Source organism: Anabrus simplex, chromosome 2 (assembly GCF_040414725.1).
Source record: "Anabrus simplex isolate iqAnaSimp1 chromosome 2, ASM4041472v1, whole genome shotgun sequence".
In the NCBI taxonomy this organism is placed as follows: domain Eukaryota; kingdom Metazoa; phylum Arthropoda; class Insecta; order Orthoptera; family Tettigoniidae; genus Anabrus; species Anabrus simplex.
Genome location: NC_090266.1, coordinates 1,002,104,772 through 1,002,125,232, shown reverse-complemented (window position 1 = coordinate 1,002,125,232; position 20,461 = coordinate 1,002,104,772). Strand labels below are relative to the sequence as shown.

At 39.9% G+C, this 20,461-nt stretch overlaps 1 protein-coding gene across 5 annotated transcripts in view; it reads right to left on the bottom strand.

Moving 5' to 3' along the window:
* loqs (loquacious) overlaps positions 1-20,033 on the bottom strand; it is a 380,306-nt gene extending 360,273 nt beyond the window's left edge. For 2 of the 5 annotated variants that reach the window (XM_067141876.2, XM_067141881.2), the window contains exon 1: positions 19,921-20,033. The gene's annotated coding sequence lies outside the window, so the exon portion shown is untranslated. Of the gene's footprint in view, positions 1-6,617; positions 6,749-19,579; positions 19,634-19,779; positions 19,847-19,920 lie in introns of those variants that run through there. The other 3 variants (XM_067141877.2, XM_067141879.2, XM_067141878.2) reach the window with 3 other exon arrangements.
* Between the last annotated feature and the right edge of the window lie 428 nt (positions 20,034-20,461).

Sequence of the window (20,461 nt, the reverse complement as noted above, 5' to 3'; positions counted from 1 at the left end):
CAAACATAACCTGTCAAATACTCTAAATAAACTCATCTCAAAGCAGCCTTAAGCAGCACATTAACGTCTGTTAGCAACGGTTATATCAGATAATATTTTAGACCAATCAACTTAATGAGGATAACATAACATGCGCCTTTTCTCTTGACCAATCTTTTAATGTTGGAACGCAAAATATAAAAAAAATTCACCCTCAAGTTTTCAACCATTTTATTCTATTGAAAACTTACATTGGCAACTGCCCCAGAGAATATATGCCGACTTTTATAACAAAGAGGATCCACTTCAGTACCAGACATGTGCCGTTTTTAGAACTTTATATTGACACAAATTTTCTATTAGACAAGGTTTTAAATTAGTTTACAATAATTTTAGCATGTGTTGTATGTCCCAACAACATATTTTATAACCACTATTCTGTAAAGTTAATATCATAAGAAATCGCAGTTCAATTTTTACAAATTATAAATGTTATTGCCTTTAAACAATGTTTGTTTTAAGATTAAATTAATATGGCAGATGATGCCCGATTGCAGCATCTTGATTTGCAGCCGAAGTTTCATCTACCTCAAGAGCAGTGAACTGCCTCTCAAGCTCATTCATCACCTCATCTGTACTTTCATTCTCTTCCTTGCTTAAAATGATAGGAAACTTTTCCAAGAAAAAACGAATGGATGAAAACTGTGCATCTTCAATTTTGTCTAACCTAACAACTTGAGCATACTCTGAACACATCATCCTTGAGAGGAAACTTGTTGATGATGTAGTCACAGGCAGTACAAAAGTAGTTTCTCACTGATGAAAAGAAAAGGGATTTATCTGTATCCTGGACATCATCCAATCCAATTCCATCACTTAAATCGTTTCTTCTACCACGTGCAATATTAATATCACACGCACATACCGTGCAAAAGGCAAAATTTTCCTTTCCTGATTTTAGTATGCACGGAAAATCAACAGAATGTGATTCTTCATACGTCTGGAAGTACTGTTTCTTATTGGATTCATTCATGATAATCTACAATAGGAATGTAGCATATAAAAATATCAGAGAATGTCGAGAAATTTTCTCGATATGTACTGAAAATTGAAATGAACCTGGATCACTGGACATCACATAAAATTATATCATAAACACTCACGGCAGTGAAACACTTCATTAAAACATGTCAAAGCACACAAAGTCTTAAAGCATTTAATGAACACGACGCCAACCTCATGAACAAAGAATATACACATGGTAAAAACTATATACACACATGGAAAGAATGTAATTCTTCTTCTTCTTCTTTATAATTTAAAGGGTTTTGCTAATAGCGGTATACCCAGTCACTGGAATGAATGTAATTAGTCCAACAAACACAGGAAACTGAAGAATGAAGTTATAACACAAAAACTCGAACACTTCATTAAAATGTCATAACCATAAAAGGCCAAAATATTCAAGGAACGCCAAATTCGTGAACAAAGAACACTGACGTGTTCATAGAATACGAGTTAAATCACAACAAGAGAACGGAGCGGAACAAAGGATCTGCGGAGCAGAGCCTGTCGACACCGAAGATTCACACGGAAGAACTGTTATCCCGGGCTTTAAATTCAATTTCAATAAGGACACAAACATCACATGGTTAAAAATACCAATCATATCAAAGAAGGAGTTATTGACTATCGTGGACTTGCCTTCGACCCACGCAAACAATCGATTGTACAAAAGTGGAGTGATTATCAAATGTTAATGTTAAAAATTATTGTTTGCGAAGTTGTAAAATGACACTGTCCATCCGTAAAACTGTAAAATGCTGCTTTCTGTAAATGTTACAGATAAACCATAAAAATTGGCAGGTATGCATTATTAATAATATTACAGAATTTATTTAAAAATTTTCCAACATGTAGTTATGGTTGAGGCAGAAGTGTGTGCTGCCACCAGAAAATGCGATGAAAAATTAACTTCAAGAGATGTGTCAAATGAATCAAGGTTCCTTACAGGGTTATAACATCTAAATTAATGCTCAAAAGTCCATTAAAACATCAGGCTCATTCAGACAGCAAGCAGAGTTATGGACGAGGCCAGCAGTTCCTGTGGCAACCAGTAAACACCTCCAAGCACATCAACTACCAATCCCAGTCGTGCTGCCTGCATAATGTTTTCCACAAGCCTGTGGGAACAGGTTAGTCTGGAGGGGATGTTATCAGTTTGTATGTATCGCTGTGCTGTGCGCTTTTAAAATTAGGCAAGTAATTCCATAGCAGTATTAAAATTTTAAGCATGACATTACATCTAAAAGAGAAGTGGTATCGATATCCTTAATATGAACTATTTAAAGCAGTCACCACTTCAGAAGTCACTTGACCTGGTTCGTGCCTTGGCAAATCACACGACCTTGAACCAATAGCATGCAGTATTGTCCCGGTGGCCACTCTTATGTGTTAGTTCAAGTTTCAGTGATATTTCTCCACACAGTCAGTTTTCAGTCAATTTTTGCTGCAAGGAGTGTTGTGGCATTGTCGCCGATCAACTGTTAGATGGCAGAAGAATGTAAAAGGCATGCAATATTGTATAGCCAAGCACAGAAGATAATTTATAGGTTGCACAGCTACTTCCTGCCAGAAACGGAAGCTGGCTGGTCAGTGGATGACATTGCCGGAGCACAGGAGTGCATAGCACATGCATGTGAAGTAGGGGGTGAGAAGTGTGAAAGAGGATTGCTAATCAAGCAAAATTTTTGCTTTCGAGCTGCAGACAGATGCTGCGATTCAAGGGTAATATAAGCCAAATTTGACATCAAAATATAAAAACATTTATGTGTTTATTTAAACATGTCACCCGACTTCAGAATGTCTCCAGATTACATGCACCATTGTTTTGTTTTTTTCCTAGTGGCTTTACATCGCACTGACACATATAGGTCTTACGGCACCATTGTTTTTATTGTCCGAATTTGTAATATCCGTTTCTGAATTACTGGAAATTTTTATAATAATTATAATAATTAAGAGGCGGATTTTAATGACCTGTCATATTTTTGAAAAATTCAAGATATTGGTCATATTTCTGTTTGACGCGCAATATAGTCATATCTCCTATCATATTCTAAGGATTTCCACACTGAGTGAATTTTTGTGGCAAGCTATTCAGCGAAAGAATCTTGCTGTAATAGTTGGGGAGTCTATTTGTTGACTGAACAATAATTTGTATGCGGGAATGGGCAGGTAGCAGGTAACTGGAATTATGAACAAGGGATCATCTCGGAATTTCCTAATGAGAACAAAGTGATTGACAATACTCAGCAGAAAGGCATCCTGGGGTGCATACATAGGTATTTCCGTTTAATAGAAAATTGAGGACACTCTGGATTGATGTTTTAAGACCACTTCTTCAGTGTAGTTTCAACATGTCTACATCAAAGTGTTCCGAGCATGAAATTAAGGCAGTTTGTTAAGGAATTTGGAGAGAAGAATTTTAGTAGTGATGATGTTATTTTATATTGTAAACTGTATGAAGTGAAGGTATGTGCTCAGAAACATTTTAATGTGCAACAACGCTGCACTAAAACCAAAACATCAGAAGTGCTTAATAAAATCTTTCGCGGCAGAGAATAGGTGGTGTTTGCTTTCTGAAGGGGCTTCATGTGCAGCTACTGTTCTGTCAGACACATCTGAATTCTGTAAGGATCTCAGCAGGATGATGGTTACTTCAAATATTTCCTTGAAAAAACTGAAAAGTACCAGATTCAAGTCCTTCTTAGAGAAGTACATAGTTCAAAAAAATTAGGGGAACATGTTTTGTAATGTCTGGTATGTGAACGTTAATTTGGTAGATGGGGTTCTAATAGTCGTACAGCAAACCTTGAGACCTTAGCTACTCAGGGTATGTCAAATCGAAGTTATACTACATCTGTAGGCGAAGCCATCCATTAAACTGTCAGGTGACCCCTCAAAACAAAGTGAATAGCAGTACGTCCGTGTGTTGATGTGAGGTACACAGACTACTGTGGTCATTTGAGCACGTTCTATGTAAACCAGCACATCCCATGAGTCGCAAGGGCCATCACTTCGATCCAGGAAGGATGGACTTTTCGTCGTGTTGCTGTGGATCTCAATGTCTCTCCGTCAGTTATTAAACACTTGCAGAATCACTATGAGACAGGCCAGTTCACAAGGAGTGTTGGACAAGGTCGTGAACGCATGAAAACCCCACAGGATGACCGATATCTGACGTTGCGGCGTCGTTCAGCAATTGCCAGAGAACTGCAACAAGACCTCAGGGGCAGAGTCCTGCAGAGAGGCCCAGCCCATGAGCTGCTTCGGCAGTAGGCTGCAATGGGCTTTGAAAGGCTCGAACATGTGAAGCCCGTGAAGTCATCGCACGGGCCGGTCTGGGCCAGCGCTCTGTAATTCGTACGCGGTGCACCAAGGACAGTGCTGTGGTAGTTCTATGGGCTGACTGCTTCAATGTGTACGGTATACTGCGTGTCAGCAGAGTGTGTTGCATTACGGTCGAGTGGAGCTGATCAAATTTGCTGTGGTTTTCAGTTTGACTTCTCCGTCTATCCTGTTATCGGAAGTGAATGTGGACTGTAGTTCCAAAAGAAAGGTAACCGTGGCAAAAAATCGTGAAGTAAAAAAAAATAAAAAATAACAAATGAACTAAAAACCGCATAATACTTCTGAACCGGATCCTCAACTTAAAAGTCGCTTTTGGTTGGTATTCAAGCCTGCAGTTGACGGTGATGGGAAAGTCGTTAATTTTGTGTGCTGTACGATCTGCAGTGAACTTCATGTACACACTAGCAGTTAACATGGCTTCTTGCGTTGATTTTGTAATCTGATAAAAGTAATCGTTTCTCGGTATTGTACTAAGACATTATCTGAAAATCCCTGAAGTAGAAAACCTCACTGAAAAATTGAGTTTCATTTACCCCAGAAACTCTTTGTAAACCAAGTGTGTGGTATTGCCTTTTGGGGCAATGGCTGAGATGACCATGCGACATAAAACTGTACACATGAAAAAGTCTTCTCTCGGAAAAAAATAAATAAAAAGTTTCTTTATTTGTAAAGGAGATTAAAAATACATATTTCCACATCCGTAACATCTTCAGGTTTTGAGATATAAGTATCTGCATAAAAAGAGTTCACCCCCTTTTTCAGCCCTTCCTCAACCCCCACCTACGTGGATTTTCCAAAAACAAAAAAGAGTGACATGTTTGTTCATTTTTTAAAGGATATTCGAAGTACCAAGTTCCATGTCTGTACTATGTAAAGTTCTTGACATACACTGTAGATATACTGGTACTCATTTTAAAAATTCACCTGCTTTTTCACTCCCTTAAGTGGTTTTTCCAAAAACAAAATACGTGTTTATTGATAAAGGAGCTGCCAAATACCAATTATCATGACTGTAACATCTTCAGTTCTTGAGATATTTGCATCCTCATGAAAAGAATTCAACACCTATTTCAATGCCCCCCCCCCTCCCGAAGTTAATTTTACCCCCAAAAATGAGTGGTTTCTATTTTTAAATGTGATGTCAAATACCCACTTTCACGTCTGCAACAACTTTAGGTTTTTTAGATATAAGTATCCTCATACAAATAGTTCAACTAATATTTCATTCCTTTCACCCCCCGTTAAGTGGATTTTCCAAAACCAAAAGAAAACATTTCTTTCTTCTTAAAGGAGACTCTAAATACCTATTTTGACGTCTGTAACAACTTCAGTTTGAGATATCAGTACCCTAATAAAATTAATTCAACCCCCTTTTCAGTCCCTTTTACACCCCGCCACGTTAAGTGGTTTTTCAAAAAACAAAATAATACCTGTTTTTTATTTTTAAAATATTAAAAATATGAATTTTCACATCTGTAACATGTTAAGTGTTTGAGACATACTGTAGATATGCTCATCTTAAGAATTCACGCCAACCCACATTTCAGTCCTCCCCCCTCCCCCCCCCCCCCCCCCAGGTGTTTTCGAAAACAAAATAATACATCTCTATTTATTTTTAAAAGAGTTTATACATACCACTTCACGTCGGTAACATGTTAAGTTTTTGAGATATATTGCAGATATGCTCAGGGATTATGTGTACAAATTTTGGTTGGCAGCTATGTCCAAACGTACACACAAAATCTCGCTGCTGTAGAAACCTGGAGCTGGCGTTGCCATGGTTATGGCAGTTCATTTCCTTATCCGATTCCGAGAGCAGGGGTAGTCTGGCGTCAATATCTCCATAACAGTCGGTTTAAGGGCCTTAAAATATGGTTTTCGGGCCCGTAGGGCTTACCAAGATTTGTTCTTTGGGTCAACGGGGTTAAAGTGAGCTTAGTCTCGTCCATGCACGACAAATTCGATATTTCGCCATTATTTTTATATATCCCCCGTCGCCCGCACCTCGAATTGTTTTGAAAATAAAATACAGCCCATGTCTCTCAGGGATAATGTATATTTACATTAGTACAAGGATTTTTAGAATCGGTCCAGTAGTTTCTGAGATTACCCACCAGATATACACAAACTAACACAATTCGCGCTCTCTCTCTATTATATTAGTATACTGTAGATTAAAGGAGTCTGACTGATTTTGTCTTTTTATGATTAGATAAAAAACTTACGATGAACGAGGTGTGCTTGAATGACGAGCATTCTAATGTTTCTGTGTCATCAGACTCCACGACTATGCCACAACCTGCCCAAGTAATGAAGTTCTCTTCGTGGACTGACGTTCATGATGCTCCTATTCCAACAGATGAGCTGGAAAGATATTTAAAGCAAAATTGTGGAATGGGAGAAAATAGATATAGCGTCCTATTGGAGAACAAATGGACAAAACTATTCAAAATTTCACCAGATCGCTAAGAAAGTAATATGTATGCAAGCATCAAGTTGAGCTTCAGAGAGAAATTTCAGTTCAGCGAGCATTCTCTTCTACAACCAGACACTTGCTTTTTTTTTTCTTGCTAGTTGTTTTACGTCGCGCCGACACAGATAGGTCTTATGGCGACGATGAGACAGAGAAGGGCCAGGAGTGGGAATTAAGCGGCCGTGGCCTTAATTAAGGTACAGCCCCAGCATTTGCCTGGTGTGAAGATGGGAAACCACGGAAAACCATTTTCAGGGCTGCCGACAATGGGGTTCGAACCTACTATCTCCCGAATACTGGATACTGGCCGCACTTAAGCGACTGCAGCTATCGAGCTCGGTCCAGACAATTGCTGATGCTCTTCTTTTCATTCACAGTAATTTCATTCCACCACCATTAACAATGACCAATAAACTACGCACACTAAGTAAAAGCTATGTTCAGGTTTGTTTTTGTTGTTGGCATATTGCACGTCATTTCTGTTTGTATTTTATTTTGAGGTAAACGAGAATGAAGTCCCATGAATATGCTTCGTGTTATTTAGATTCATTTTCAGTTAACTTTATGTCAATTGCAAACAAATATTAGTTTATAACAAAGTTTCTGTTTGTTTTCAATTATTATTATTATTATTATTATTATTATTATTATTATGGCGTAGGGATGTGGCGAACCCATCGCCCAGTGGTAAACCACTGCAATCAGCCACCCGAGTATAGGCGGGAAAACCATAACTATTCGGGTAAGGAGGAAATGCCTGCCCGCAGCCGGAGAACATCTTGAGGCCCTCCAGGGCTAACAACCTTGGTTGTATGTAGAATGAGCAATTTGCTCAAAGTTAAGCTAAAGCTTCTCAACCATGATGGTAAAACAAAGACATGAAGTTAATACCCCAGGTGGCAACTTTTCAAAGAAATCCGTCGCCGACAAGCGTCGCATGCATCCTGTTCGGATTCTGGGGGGGATGCAACATCATGCTAAAGACGAGTCGGAGCGTCTTGGAAATCCTGAACAGTCACGAAAGCTGAAACCCATATCTAAGACTTTTTTTGCAACGTTCAACATAAACAGTTTAATACAAACTGGTAAGATGAAACAGCTGACCAATGCCCTCCACGAAAATAAAATCGCAGTAATGGCTCTGCAAGAAACTCGCTTCACTGACGAAGATACGTTTGAGTGTGAAGGGTATCGGTTCTTCAAGAGCAGATCCCATAAGACAGTAATGAAAAACACCCCTATCTTCGGTACAGCTTTTGCTGTCAACACCAGAATTCTTAGGTCATTCTCAAATTTTGAAGCTGTTGATGATAGGTTATGCCTACTATCCCTGCGTTGTGCAAATAAAACATACGCTAGTCAATGCACATGCTCCAACTAATGAACAAAACAAAAAAGACCTGGAAGGCACAGATAGATTCTGGAACATCCTGGATGCCAGATTAGCGAAAATCCCAAAGCACCACGTTAAGATCCTCTTGGGTGATTTTAATGCACAGGTAGGACGTGAACGGAAACACAGGAAAGTTGTTGGGCTCTACCCAGCACACAAAAGAACCAACAAGAATGGAGAACACCTCGTTGAACTATGTGATAACCACAACCTCCAACTGATGTCAACACACTTTCGTCACTTACCAAGAAAACAGATGACGTGGAGATGCCCAAACAAAACAATAGGAGAATTCCAAATAAACCATGTTGCTATATCTCGAAGATACAGTCCGGAAATCATGAACGTTACCGTAAAAAAGGGAATAAACATAGACTCAGATCACTATGTATCAGTAATCAAGTGTCCGACTCGTTGGCTGAACGGTCAGCGTAATGGCCTTCGGTTCATAGGGTCCCGGGTTCGATTCCCGGCCGGGTCGGGGATTTTAACCTTAATTGGTTAATTCCAATGGCACGGGGGCTGGGTGTATGTGTTGTCTTCATCCTCATCACGATGCGCAGGTCACCTACAGGTGTCAAATAGAAAGACCTGCACCTGGCGAGCCGAACCCGTCCTGGGATATCCCGGCACTAAAACCCATACAACATTTCAGTAATCAAGTTTCGGCCAATCCCTCTCAACAAAAATAAGAACGAACCTACCATAATTCGCTTTGACACAAAAAAGCTCAGAGAAAGAGAGAATGAATTCAAAGAACTTGCCCAACCAGTGGAAAATGACTTCAACAGCACAAGAAAGCAGATGATACAAGCTGCAAAAGGAGTGGCGGAAATCAAGAAGAGGAAGAAGCACACGTGGTGGAACGATAACTGCGAGAAGACGGACATGAAGCTAATAGATTATAATAAGACCTTAGGGGATCGTCTGAATGCCTGGAAAAAGTATTACACCTCGAAAAAAGAAGAAGATTGAAGATGTACAAACACAAGCACAAACAGCAAAAATAATTCGCAGTGAGAAACGCAAGTATGAAAAGGAACTACTGGTGAAGATTGAGCAAGACTTTCATAGAGGTGAGACCCGTGAATACTTCAGAAATTTTAAAAAGAAGGTACAAAAATACAAGGCACCTTCCCTTTGCTTTCTAAGGAAACAACATCAAATGAAGAAAACTGCCAAATCTTAGCTAAGTATTTTAACTACCTTCTAAACTGTGAAAATCCAGCCAACCCCATCCAAACAAACAAACCAGTGAGCCAAAACCTGCTATCTTCTCCACTAAATCGCGATGAAATCAAAAGCCACATAAAGAGACTGAAAAATAACAAGGCTCCTGGTGAAGACTCCATGATTGCGGAACTGTGCAAACATGCCCCGGAAGAAGCAATTGACATCCTACACCAAACCATTGTAGATATATGGGAAAAAGAACAACTACCAGAGGACTGGAAGCTAGCCTTGATCCATCCTTTACACAAGAAAGGAAATATAAGAGATGTGAACAATTACCGTGGAAATTCTCTTCTGCCAGTAGCCTACAAAATCCTGTCACTATCCATCCTTGAAAGACTAGAACAGCAAATTGAGCACAAACTCGGGGAATACCAAGCAGGTTTTCGGAAAGGCCGATCAAGTGCAGAACAAATACTTAACCTAAAAACCATAATAAGATACCACATGCTGAGAGGTCGAACCTATGTATCTACATTTGTAGACTTCAGGAAAGCATACGACTCCATCGACCGTGATGTGTTGCTTAACATCCTTGCAGAAATGGGAGTCGAGAAACTGCTGGCGATAATAAGGGCAACACTAACTAAAACCAAATCCAAAGTAAAATTCCAAGGATGTCTCTCTGAACCCTTTGAAATCAAGACAGGCGTTCGACAGGGAGATGGGCTGTCACCTCTTTTGTTCAATTGCGTTCTTGAGAAGGTAATACAGGAGTGGCGAAAGAAGTTAAAAGAACAAAACCTTTACAAACCCGTAAGGATTGGGACAAAGAAAAATGGAGTGGAAATAGATTGCTTAGCGTTCGCTGATGATATAGCCCTTATGGCAGAAAATTTCGAAAGTGCAACAGAACAGATCAATGTGTTGAAGGAAGTAGCAGAACAAACAGGTTTACAAATTTCCTTTCAAAAGACAGATGTAATGTCAAATATCAAAGATGATACGGCACAACTAAACACCAAATATGGAACGATAAACCGTGTTAGTAAATTTAAATACCTTGGGGAATGGATTCAGCAAAATGGACTTGACAAAGAGGCCATAGCAGCAAGAATCAAGAAAATGGAAGCCACTTTCCAAACCACCCGCAACATTTACAACAAAAAGTGCTTTTCCCTGAACACAAAAATTCGTCACTACAACACTGTCATCAAACCAGTATCACTGTATGCATCTGAACGCCTTATCCTGTCCGATAAATGTTTGCTTGCGGATTTAGAGAGGAAAGAAAGAAAGATCCTACACACCATACTTGGTCCAAACTACAAAAATGGAATCTACATTAGAAAATCCAGGCAAGAAGTATACTCTAAGATGGAGAAGATCACGGACACAATGCGTAAAGGCAGAGTTCGCTTCTACAGTCATATACGACGGATGATCGACTCTCGATGGACGAAACGTATCTTCAGTATATTTGACGCAAAACCAAAAACGGCAATGCCATGGTACGTTAATGTCAAGAAAGATCTTAAAGAACTGGGCCTACAAGCAGAAGATGCACAAGACCGAAATCTTTTCAGAGCAGCCATCAAGACTTTTGGGATATTCCGGGACGAAAAACGGGCAACTGGTGCTAAATGGACAGAAGAACGTCGTGCTAAACACAGTGAGCTAATAAGACGATGTGGATCAAGCGAAAGATGAGCAAATGCCAGAATGTAAAACGAGGCTTATCGTGGTCCCTAGTTGGCCGATTAGCAAAGTTGAATGAATTATTATTATTATTATTATTATTATTATTATTATTACCGTGCAGGAGAAATCTCTACTGTTTAATTTCCAAACGCAATTAGCGTACGGGAATTCGTAGAGTGAATGATCCGAATAGTAGTGTGACGTGAACATCTCGTGCACGGCGCACACGTTATTGTGGAGAAGTACTCAAGGTTATTCTACTGAGCCCGCCCAGCACAGTGGATTGCGGTGGGCTGTATGAGCCCAGTGCTGTGGGCCAGTACGCTGCCGTGTCAGACGAGAAAGGCACTGCACGGGCTGGGCTGCCGGAGCCCATGTGTTTGAAGTGCTGCGCGGTGGGTCTGGCTGCAGGACTCTGCTCAGGAGAGTCACTGGAGTCACGGTGTCTGACCAGACAATAAGGAACAGGTTAAGAGAAGTGTCCTAATGACCCAGACATCCTGTCCAAGTGCCCCGGTTAAGGCAACATCGCGCAGCTCGCCTTCTGTTTGCACGTACCCACGTCAACAGACTTTCCCTGAAGCAGCGTTGTGGACGTCAACGTGTAGGAAGACGCCGTGGTGAGCAGTACATGCTAAATGTTGTCCAGGAAGGCCACCGATTCGGACAAGATTATGTGATGGTGTGGGGTGGCATCAGTATTGATGGCCATACAGATCTTGTCGTCGTCCGTGGTAATCTTACCACTGCGGGGTACATCGAGCAGATACTGCTACAGCATGTGTTGGCCTTGCATTCATACTCATGCACGACAATGCCAGGGCTCATGTAGCGTGCATCACCCGAGCTGTCTTGCGAGAACTGGACATTCAAGAGATTGAATGGCCAGCAGTGAGTCCCGACCTTAATCCCATCAAGCATGTGTCGGATAGGCTTGGCAGAAGTGTTCATGGGCGTCCTGTTCCAATACAGACTCTACAAGACCTCGAACAGGCTCTCATTGAAGAATGGAACCTGATACCGCAACGTGACCTCCTTCGACTTATACAGAGCATGCCACGTAGGTGCCAAGCTGTGATAAATGCTCGTGGAGGACATACACCATACTGAAGCTCTCCAACTGTGATAAACATCCACTCTGGACGACTTATCACTTTGTTTTTGCCCCTATTAGGATATTTCCGTTTGTGTTCTGAACATGAACGTGAATGCATCGATGTTGTTCTGTATACTTCAACGGTAAAGAATAAAGGTTTAGTTGGTAATATGCCTGGGTGTGAGGTATTGTTTTGTGGAGCATGGCATACGTTCAAAAACATGTTCCCCTAATTTTTTTGAACTGTGTATTGTCAGTCAACCTATTCCCAATGAATCAACTTTGAGAAAATTTTATAGCTTGAGTCTCTATGATGATGTTTTAAAGAAGATAAGATCTGAAATTCTCAACAAGATATGGGTTTCATTGGACGAAACAACTGACGTAAATGGGAGGTATGTAGGTAATGTAATTATTGCCATTCTGAAAGATAACAAACCCGGTAATGTGTTGCTTCTGATGTGTGTGGTTTTAAAGAAAGTAAATTATTCCTCCATTGCAGTGCTGTTTGATGCTGCTATGAAGTTACTGCAGCCAGATGGGGTAAAAAGAAACAACATACTACTACCTGTAACTGATGCCACCCCATACATGAAGAAGGCAGCCAAAGGACTAAATCTACTTTATCCGAAGATGGTCCACGGAACGTGCCTTGCCCATGCTTTGCATAGATTGGCCGAAGAGGTTGAGATCAACTACCCTGAAATAGATCAAGTTAATTGCAAATGGCAAGAAAATAACGCTCCCCTTCGAGTTCAAAAGTTTGTCATATTTATAGAAATCTGCGGATTCAGAACTAGCCAAAAGTTTAAAGAAACTGCTCCTACTTTGACTCTTCCACCACAGCCTGTCTTTACTTGTTTGGGAACTTGGCCCAACGCCGTTCAATATTACTGCAGCAATTATGATTCCTTCAAGAAGGTTATTCAGGAATTTGATCCTTGCGATTCATCTGTCAGGATTGTGCAAAATTTGTTTACCTCTGCCAGCTTGGTCGGAAATTTCTAGTTCATATCATAGAATTTTGGTGCGATACTCATCTTGAAACTGTGGGGCTTCCACTAAGTGACACGTTAGATATTGTGAAGAACATCGACTGTGATTTAAAGAAAGGGAAGTGTGAAGCGGCTGAAAAAAATTCTGAAAAACTGCAAAGAGTGCTGTTCTCAAATGAAGGTTATTCCATGCTTTGTAAGATAACTGACATTCCTTCTGGACACCATGAAACATTTGGCGATTTTCAGAAGCATTTTATTGCAGAGGACATAACCTTGTTTAAATTTGCCCCTATAACAGTGTGACGACGAGCAGAGTTTCTCCGGGTACAGAAATATTCTGTCTGACTACCCAAGATGGTTCGATTTTGACAATTTGAAAATGCACATTATCATCCAGTTCAATTTCACTACCTGAAAGGAATACTAAGACCAGGTATGGGTATTTTCATCATATTTATAGAAATCTGCCGATTCAGAACTAGTAAAATACTTTATCAGATCATCATCCGTTGCTAAATTATTTCTTGATTTTTCAGGATACATGTGCTGCCATATCTGAAGATAAAAAATGAACTTTGAGATACAGAGAAATTGAACGTTACAAACAAAACCGACAAATGTTCATTTATAGGCCTAAATCAATCAATTATAATATGAGGTTATATTCTTTCCTTCTTTGGTCACATATAGAAGATTTTTGGGTCATGTTTCCTTGCATATTTCTAAGATTTTCAGGCCATTAAAATCTGCCCCTTAATAAAAATAACGTACTGTCTTTTACATCCCACTAATTTTGACGGTTTTTGGGGAAACCAAGGTACCGGAATTTTGTTCCGCAGGAGTTATTTTACATGCCTGGAAATCTACCACTAGATTTAATAAAGCTGTAGAAATAACAGCAGCAGGTTTCAAGAAATCACCGGTCACACTTATAAGAAGGGAAAGAAAAAGAAAATTAGGAACCATGGGAAGAGAAAGCTGAAGAATACGGGAAAGTAAAGGGGAACAGCATGTTGCTGAGCCATCACATGAAGGGCTAAAAACACCAGCAAAAACTCAGTGCTATACTGAATGGGTAATCAATTTGGATAGATTCCAGCAAGGTGCATTTCAATGGCTATGTATACACATTAAGAGAGGAACTCTTCAGCAAGACAATTTGTTTAATGACAGGGTCATCCCCTTGAATACCCTGTTACAGAATAATATTAGAGCTGGGTTTTCACTTCAAGAAGTATTCAAACTGAATTGTCCTGACCAGTAGTCCTGATGCGGCTTGGCGATACTGCTACCCAAGATCTGATAGGAAAGTTGATTACTGAAGCAGAGGTGCCAACCTTTGAAGTGGGTTATCAGTAATCCCCACCATCAAAAAAGTTCCGAGTCAAATCCAAAGACTGTTCTTCGCCCCTCGATAGTCCGGCTCCATGGCTAAATGGATAGCGTGTAGGCCTTTGGTCACAGGGGTCCCGGATTTGATTCACGGCAGGGTCGGGAATTTTAACCACCATTGGTTAATTCTGCTGGCACGGGGGCCGGGTGTATGCATCGTCTTCATCATCATTTCATCCTCATCACTATGTGCAGGTTGCCTGTGGGCGTCAAATCAAAAGACCTTGCACCTGGCGAGCCGAACATGTCCTCGGACACTCCCGGCACTAAAAGCCATACGCCATTTCATTTCATCTCGATAATGACAAGTCCTTAGCAACAGCAATATGTGTCTAAGGTATATCACATTATGCAATAAAATTTGCACATCACCTGTTAGCACTGTGACAAAAAATACTTTATAACTTATTTTGCACTCAGCAGCTGCTTTTCAGTGTAGGTTTTCTTGAAGCATCCTTCCCCGTGCAATGTGTTCGTCTTCTGTACCATGAGCGATTCCAGTGTAAATGTACTTAATGTAGGCATGAATTCTGTCTGATTTTTCCTATCAACAGTGAAAACTATTCCTGTGGGAAAGTTAATGTGAGGTACACTTAATACAGTACTGGAAATACAACATTACCTAAGGTTTTATAATGGAAGAGAGTTGGATAGAGTTCCATCACTCACAATGAATTTCGTAACACTCAAGGGTAGCAAAAGTAACAGACTATCGAATAAGTTTAGTTTCCAACTCACAAGCATCGAAATGAGGAGGTTTAAGCAGTAATGCTCGAAGGAATTTAAAGTTTTCCTTCGTTCTTTCTTTTCGTAACATTTATTTTTTTCTTGACGTCACTTTTCCGAGGTCATTTTCCCTTTGACCGTAATGCCGTAATCATGAGGTGAAATCCGTAATAATTACGAACAATCCATACTTGTTGGTACCTCTGCTTAAGTATTGTGTGGTTCGATGAGACTTTGTTAAATACTAGCCACAGCTTAATGAAAGGGTGGAGAGAGAGAACACAATTAAAAGTTCCTTTAAGAAATGTATGCAGTATCATGGCCCTACATGCTGCCACCTCCCGAGTTTTCATACCAAACTATTTCTGCATAGTTCATTGCAAAACAAACTGGAGACTATCACGAGGAAATTAATGCTGCTTGCTTCATTAACTGGTTAGGAAATTCCCTCCTGAAGTACACTGCCCCAAAATCTATCATCATTATAGGTATTGCTCAATATAATTCCAGGACAGAACACAGAGCTCTAACCCTGCAGTCAAGGCAAGCTGAAATGCTGGCTTGGGTAGAAACAAATGTCTTACCTCAGAAGAGGAGCATTACCATCAAACCTGAAACTAAGTCAGAGCTACTGGATCTGACAACTTAAAAACCAGTCAATTTATCTCATTAACATGATTATTGTTTAAAGAGGCATAACATCTTGGTCATAGGCCCCTGATGGAATGAGATGATGGTGAAAAGTTAAAATTTACCCACTTATTACGATCAAAATTACTAAGAATTTTAAAATCAGGATTGAATTCACAATGCCTCCATTTCAGTAAAATGATTAAAAACATGAATTAAAATGTAATACAACTGAATAAGGCATTGTTTTAAATGCGAGATTAAATTTCTAGTATAACAAAGGGATGTCTAAAAACAAATTTGAAACATACCTGCCAACTTTCAAAACCCAAAAATCATAATTCCTATATAATGGAACAACTTTTCTAGTTAACTCATTCCTGGTTACCAGCTCGAGTTGGTTACTAGCTCACTTACCAAGACCCATGGCTAGTGCATACAGTAGAGGCCACTGCGTAGCCTACTAAGAGCCACCGGCAGTGCCAATGCACTATGAGAGACCTTGTTTCTTATAAATATTTATGCCTGCTAGACCATCAATACATGTAGATGATGATTCCAATAGGGAACCTGAAAAATTTGTCCTGAATGAGTAAATTCATAATTCCTATATAAATGGAATACATTCTGCAGCTAACTTATTCTTGGTTGCCAGCGTTTTGGCCCAGTGTGCCAATTTGCACTCATCAGTTGGTAACTAGTTGTTTCTTGGATAGCAGCAGGCAAATGAAATATTTCAAAAGTAGTCCAGGGCCCTGTTCCATAAAACATCTTATTAACATATTATTAACATCTTATCAACATATTATTGGTTTCTTACTAATAATATTAGTGTTCTGTTTCATAGCATCATTAGCTGTTATTAGTAATTAGTTTACAAGTCAAAATAATGTTATTTGCTTTACGTCCCACTAACTACTAAAGATTTTCGGAAACGAGGTGCCGGAATTTAGTCCTGCAGTTCTTTTATGTGGCAGCAAATCAACCGCCACGAGGCTGACGTATTTGAGCACCTTCAAATACCAATGGAGTCAGGATCGAACCTGCCAAGTTAGAGTCAGAAGACCAGTGCCTCAACCATCTGAGCCACTCAGCCAGGCATGTCAAAATTATTAGATATTTCTAATAATATTAGTAAATTGTTTTTGATAGACAACATGACTAATAAAAGTTACTCATATTATTGGGATTACTTCCATGAGTGTATTTTGACTCATAATCCATATTATTAGTGAAACCAAAGTGAGTATTATTTTAACACCTTGACATAAAATCGTGAAGATCAGTGAAACAGTCGACTCTGATTCAAACAGTGATGAGGAACGAGTGTAGGTATTCACAGTTCTATAAATGTTATGTCACAAACAGCCTGTACTGGCATGTAACAAACATATGAATACAATGGGAGATTTAGGTTAGATTACAGAACTTTTGAGTATATGCTTGATAGGATTGGTAATACAACATTCCACTGCAAGGAATGAAGCATAACCTCAAAACAGCAGCTTCAGATTGCACTCCATGGGTTGGTAGTGATACAAAGGATTGTGTTTCTCTAGTGCAGTTCTCCTCGGACAATCCAGCTATTCTTATATCACCAGTAAACCAAGATGGTGGTGGTGGTGATGATTATTGTTTTAAGAGGAAGTAGGCTACAACTAGGCAACCTAACACTAATCAGATAGAAAAATGGAAAGGATCAGACATTTCGAAAAATGAAGGTGTAAGGCAAATTTTTTGCTATTTACTTTAAGTCGCACCGACACCACATAGGTCTTATGGCGACGATGGGACAGGAAAGGCCTAGGAATGGGAAGGAAGCGGCCGTGGCCTTAAGGTACAGCCCCAGCATTTGCCTCGAGTGAAAATGGGAAACCACGGAAAACTCTCTTCAGGGCTGCCGACAGTGGAGTTCGAACCCACTATCTCCCGGATGCGAGCTCACAGCTGCGTGCCCCTAACCGCACGGCCAACTCGCCCGGTATATCAGGCAAATAAGCAGAAGGGCCACGAAGAATGTGAAAATTAAAGACCCTCTCAGACTCACAACTTATTACCTTCGGGGTCGGAAAAGAACAAGAGCTGAACAAGGAAGGTCGGAAGGGTAGACTAAAGTGAGGAGCCGGCACAAGTGGAAGCAACGGCAAGACTCATTTCAGTGTCCTGTGGTCGCAAACCCATGCTCCCAAGTTGAGAGCCCTGAACCCCTTTTAGTCGTCTTTTACGACAGGCAGGGGATATCATGGCTGTTATTCTACCGTCCCCACCACCAGAGGGTAGTAAATCAAGATTTCGCTAGTCCATCTCAGAGATTTTTAAGAGCACAAAAATGAAAAAGTAAGCAGAACAAGGAGGGTTATAATGTGCAAAAGGCTGCGAATAGCTGACGCTTTAACTCAATCACTTTCTGCAAAGAAACTTTTTTCTCACATTATTTTCACTTATTTTATCCATTCTCATATGTATCAAAGTAATATTAATAATGTTATTGGCTTTCCGTCCCGCTAACTACTCTTCTACGGTTTATGGAGATGCCGAGGTGCCAGAATTTAATCCTGCAGGAGTTTTTTTACATGCCAGTAAACCTACCGACACAAGGCTGATGTGTTTGAGCACCTTCAAATACCATCAGACTGAGCCAGGATCTAACCTCCAAACTTGGGGTCAGAAGGCCAGCGCCTCAACAGTCTGAGCCACTCAGCACGGCATGTATCAAAGTCACAAGAACGAAAATGTCAAGTGAGCCTCTCCAATATGTGGATTAAAAGTCGGTTGTAGTCAACCATTAGCCTACTGTTAGGAACAAACCCAAACCAAGAACTTATGCAACCAGTTCTAACCTCAATTGGTATCAGCTGACTAATGAACTAATATTATGAGTGAAGATATTTTTGTTAGTCACGTGTAAATCTTTATGAATCACAATGTGGTTAACTAATAATTATTTTTATGAGTTCTAATATTATTAGGTGGTATTATTCAGTTAGTTTCATGAAACAAGGTCCTGGTTACAGAATTAAGAGGTTTAGACTCTGCCACAATGAGACTGTGGTAAATGAATATAGTTAAAGTAGATGTACTGGAATAGTGGGAGTTATATAAACGTAGAAATGATTTAGTGGCAAAGGGTGTGAGGGAGGGAGGGAGGGAGGGAAGGGTATTTTACTACAAAAAAAAATTAACATTGATCATAATATGCTTAAACATAGTATTCACATCTTATGTTCGCTTGGGGAAGGAAAATATTGCCTGAGAAGGCAATTTTAACTGTCTGGAGACACTGATTACCCCTGATAGAGTAGGCGTACAGCAGTCGCCTTGGTAAAGAATACTGCAACGTAATTGAAGCATCGGCAACCTGTACGTAAGGCATATAAAACAACACTGGTCAACCCAGAAAAAGAATTAAAAAGCAATACAACGCTGATCTCAAATTACAGGGCCTGTGACATAGACGGTTTTAATAAAATCGCACAACTTAAGACTCCTCTGACAAAAGTGTACACAAAAATTCCCACACGGTGGTTAAAAGTCAATTTAGCATATTACATACAGAATAGCCATTTTCAAAACCCGTACTCGAATTTTTCACTGTTTCTACCAACCAATAAACTGGAGTACAAACAATTAAGTCAACAGTCGGTTTGTTCATCCAATAGGGGAATCACTCAGCTCAGTTTCCAAAAAAAATTAGCTTAAAAAGAAGCATTATGATACAATTTATGACTACAATTCATCGTTGAACAAACTGAACCAAACAGAAACAGTGCTTCAAAAACCAAGCATAAAGCCTCAGTAAACTAACTTGCCGTAATACTGCCGGCGAAAATGGCGCTGTACCAAATAACTCATTGATCGAAGTGCCAATAACCTTCATACCCAACTGTTAATCAACAATACTCCTCAAATTATGCATTCCAGAATTTAAATAGAAAAATCACGATACCTGACTTGTATCAACGGTCAACTTCGTCGTGACAACAACTACGAACAAAATCCAGAACCCTGAATACGGTCCAAGTAACAAAAAAAAAACTTCAACTGCTAGGAATATTTCGCATGTTTCAAATAAGAGTAGCCGGGAAAAGCACGGTCCAAAGATGTTGCAATACCAAAAATGGGGCAAAGCAACAGCGGCTCAAACTAGTCCCAGGAGTATTCAATTGTGACTACTTACCACCAAACAAAATCGACGTAAATAAAAATAACAGACTTTACTCAGTATTGTTCAACATGGCTATTTCTGTTTTGGTCATCTCCAGAATACTTGCGTCGAATATGCGTATATCGAGAGAAAGCTACCAGGAAAGACCAGGAGGAAAACAACTACAGTCTAGGATATTTTAAATGTTAAGGCCGGTCTCCGCTGAATGAAATAGTAGTTTAAAGATGTAAAAATTAAATATCAATTACCTCCGTTAAATATGCTCCCAGGGATCTCGATAGAAAAGCACTAACCGGTTAGCATGGTCAAAAGCGCCCTCGCA